Source organism: Equus quagga, unplaced genomic scaffold (genome assembly GCF_021613505.1).
Source record: "Equus quagga isolate Etosha38 unplaced genomic scaffold, UCLA_HA_Equagga_1.0 204435_RagTag, whole genome shotgun sequence".
Taxonomy (NCBI): domain Eukaryota; kingdom Metazoa; phylum Chordata; class Mammalia; order Perissodactyla; family Equidae; genus Equus; species Equus quagga.
In genome coordinates, this window is record NW_025798711.1 from 34,977 (window position 1) to 38,997 (window position 4,021).

The 4,021-nt window shown below is 39.6% G+C and overlaps 1 pseudogene; it reads right to left on the minus strand.

Moving 5' to 3' along the window:
* Positions 1 to 778: 778 nt before the first annotated feature.
* On the minus strand, positions 779 to 1,297 carry LOC124233537 (mitochondrial import inner membrane translocase subunit Tim17-A-like; annotated as a pseudogene).
* Positions 1,298 to 4,021: the final 2,724 nt, after the last annotated feature.

A 4,021-nucleotide genomic window follows, 5' to 3' on the forward strand; every position in this document is an offset into this window, starting at 1 on the left:
TGTGAATTCTTCTCATGTAGACATGGGTCTACCGGAAGGAAGTTGTGTCTGCTGACGGCTCCGATGGTGAAGAATGATGACACAGTGGCCTCAAAGGTACAGAGAGTTTTGTATCTGACATCCTTAAAACCAAGACACAGGGTATTTTACTTCCAAAGTGAAGAGTGCGTGTTCCGCCCTAGCTGTCAATCCAGAAAGTATGCACTACGGAAGGATCCATGTGGACTCGGCACAGTTCTTCTCATACACGATCTCCCTTGAGTGAGGGGGGAGTCTAACTACAAAACGTGCCATTTTCAAAGCACTCATTTAAAGCATTATTATTATTATTTCAAAGCATTATTTCAAGTGTGTGAGGATGAAAAGTAGAACTCTGCAACTTATCTTAAAAGAAAGCGCAAGTTCCAGGAGTTTTTGTTGTCTGACTAACAGAACATGCAAATTCAGGCAGTGAGGTCCTCAAGGAATGACATGCATCTTTCCCTGTTGTCTGCCCTGTGGTCCTGTATCTCCTAAGCACTTATTATATTTCCTTTAAAGATATAAGACACTTACTTTGCTTACAAATGCAATCCAAGTGTGAATAAATAAATGTATTATCTCTTAACACCCCCCTTCCATGTTCCTTTAAATAGAAAAATGTGCTAAATCTCCCTTCATATCCTGTTGGACGACAGCTGCCTCACCTATGGTTTTAAAAAGAGACTGTAACTCGATCTTCTGAAATCCTTTCTTGAACTGCAGCTCATTCTGTTGAAGAAGTCCTGGGAAAGAAGTCCTATTGATATTGTTGGTAGTCTCCAAAAGGTGAGGACAGTAATTGGGCTGAAGGCAACTGGGAGGGGTTTTCAGCAAACTGAGGACCACTGGGAAATTGTGCAGAGGCAAATCTTGTCAACAAGATACCAGCTCCTTCAGTTAAAGCTAGGAGAATGCCACCCATCGCGGCTGACCCGACCATGGCCACTGGTCCATTTCTCCTGGCCAGGATGGCTCCTGTTAAGGCACCACTTGTGATGGAGTTCCAGGGGGTCTTCCTTCCCTCTGACCTGAACCATACTGGAGTCAATCATGGAAAGCTCCCCAAACTGCAAAGCTCCCTCCCAGCTGCGGAGCCCTGGTTTTAGCAGCTGTCAAACTCGTGTGCAGTCTGTGGTTTACTCCCACTGGAGAATTGCGAAAGCCTTTGATTGCTTGAAAGATACCACCACCTATAGTATCTATCGTAAAGGCCCCCCCCCCACCCCCAGTCATCCACAATTTGCCAGGGGCATGGCTCCCATGCATACTCCTCCATCTTGGCTCCAGCAGCCGAGAAGTAAGGTCTGAATGACAAAAAGGGGCTAGATCTATGCGACAACAGTGGAAGGACATTCTTTGAGAGGGAACAGCGATATTCTGTTGCTGCAAAACAGCAGGGTGTCTCAATCTTGACATATTTGAGAAACAGAAAGAAGACTAAGTCGATTGATGCATGGAAGTAAGAGAAATGCAGTGGTAGCAGATGAGGCCAGAGAAGTACTTAAGGGCCAGTTCATATAGTCTTGTAGGGGACTGGATTTTTATGTACGCACAAGGATAGTGTACCTGATGATAAGGTGTATGAAAAGAAAAATCCACCCACTGGCAGAGAGACACGAGAAAACGTGTCTGTTTTGGTGTAAACTGAGGTTGAAACACTATATATTATGTGCTTGTGTGGGTGTATGTCTTGTGAATATATATACACACATATATATATAACTATATATATTTAACTATCTTGAGCATTTATATCCATAGACCAAATATCATATCCGATTGAGGTTTCTTAGTGTACGATGAATAATCTAGGAATGTCCAATTAGAGGCACTAACACAAAAATATGTCCTAGGACAGTTAACCTAGTAGAAGGGCAACTCAACCAGAGTGGAGTTAACCAAGATCACTACATATGAAAAGAGGCCTCACTGTCGTTATCTTCCATGGGCCCCCTGGGATACTAGGAAGACAGAAATTTCTAAATTTATTTGTAATAACGTTTGGAAAAGAGGAGGAATGTACAGCCACCCCATGGGCCCCCACCTAAAGTACAGGGCACAGGGCAACCACTCTAGGTGCCCTTTTACGGGACCAGCCTGCAGGCTGGTGACAGTCCTGCAGTATCTAACAGAAGCAAATGCAAAAACATCTCTGGAACGACAAGCTCTTAACTCAGGCTATACAGGGCTGCCACAGATAAAACTGTTTAGAAAATGAACTTACGTTACAATTACACAGAACACATAAGGAAACAGTCTACTGTGATCAATTGCCAGTAGATGATAACAGCAGACAACAACAAATAGAATCAGAGTTGCAAAAACTTTAGACTGTCAAACTATTACCTAGAAGCAAAAAATTAAGCATGATTCAATGATTTAAATGAGATATCTAAAATACGCAAAAATGAAACACTATAAAAATATTCAGATTTGAAAAAGAATCAAATATAACATCAAAAAATATCTATAGTCATAGAAAAAAACCCTTCATAGATGTGCTAATCAGCAGATTAGACCTCGTGAAGAAACTTAGAGAACTGGAGGAAGGATCTGAGAAAATTCCCCAGAACATGACACTAAGAAAGATGACATAAGAGACAGAGAGGGCAGAGGTCAACAGGCACGTCACTGGAATGCCAGAAAGACAGAAGCCGGAGAGCTTGAGGAGGGACAATATTAGAAGACACAGTGTCTGGGAGTTTTTCATAACTGATGAAAAACAACACTCTCCATATTTAGAAAGAACATTTATTCCTTAGCAGGATAAATAAAATTAAATTTGCATCAAGGGATGTCACTGTGAAACTACGGAATCCTAAAGAAAAGGACCAGAGCTTAAAAGCATCCAAAGATGGCAAAGACCACTTCAAAAGGAAAGAACCCCCCTGGTGGCAGACCGTTCAGAAGACCCTGGACTAATACTTTGAAAGTACGGGGACAAAAGAAGCGTCAGTCTAGATTTCTCGCTCTAGGTTACCAGGATTTAAGAGGGACAGAAAAATAAAGTAAAGTTTCAGATAAAGCTTGGGAGACTCTACCACGAATACTCTTGCAGAAAAGCTTCTAAGGATACAGAATATGTATATTTCTTCTTACATATTCGCATATCTATGAACATGAGCTCAGAAAATAGAAAAAGATGAAACAAGAAATTATGAACAAAAAACTAGTGTGAATGTGCATAAATGTAAACAAGCTGTGACTTGAAGAGACAGCTGGTTAGAATGGTGGGAAAAAAACACCATATATGCTCTTGAGAAGACACATAAACATATGGATGCAGACAGTTGCAATATTTATGAAGAAAAAAGATATAACAAATATTAACAAAAAGAAAACTGGTGAAACTACACAATAATAGACATAATGGATTTTAAGGCAAAGATAGTTATTAAGGATTAAGGGTACTTAATAATAAAGGGTTCATTTCATCACAAAAATATAATAGTTCTAATCTTGTAAATGCCTGATTGAATATACTTCAAGCTATAGAAGGCAACACTGCAGGATGTCAAAGAAAAACTGACAACTTCATAATCATAATGATAGAGTTTAACATTCATTCTCAGAAACTGTTAGATTAATAATAATAATAATCTGTCAAAACCAATTTATTTACCAAACTAATGTAACGCTTATTAAATAGCTTTAGTATTCCCTGATTCCTCTGCTCTTAGCTTATTCTGCCACTTGTGGTAATGCAAGATAAAATAAAGGTGATACAGATTGGGTAATTAACTGATTTATCCAAGAAATATTTACTACAGGACCTCGAGGCTCCAGGCACTGTTCTAGTCTATGGTGTCACAGCACTAACAGAAAAGGTCACTGCTCTCCTGGAGCTTACATTCTAGATGGGCACACAGAAAACTAACAGATAACCATATAAAACGTTAAATGTGTATATTTAGACATTAAATGTCAACATAGTATTATAAATACTAAAAAGAAAATTAAAGCAGAGTGAGTAGTGCAGGAGTTGGGTGCATAGTTTGTT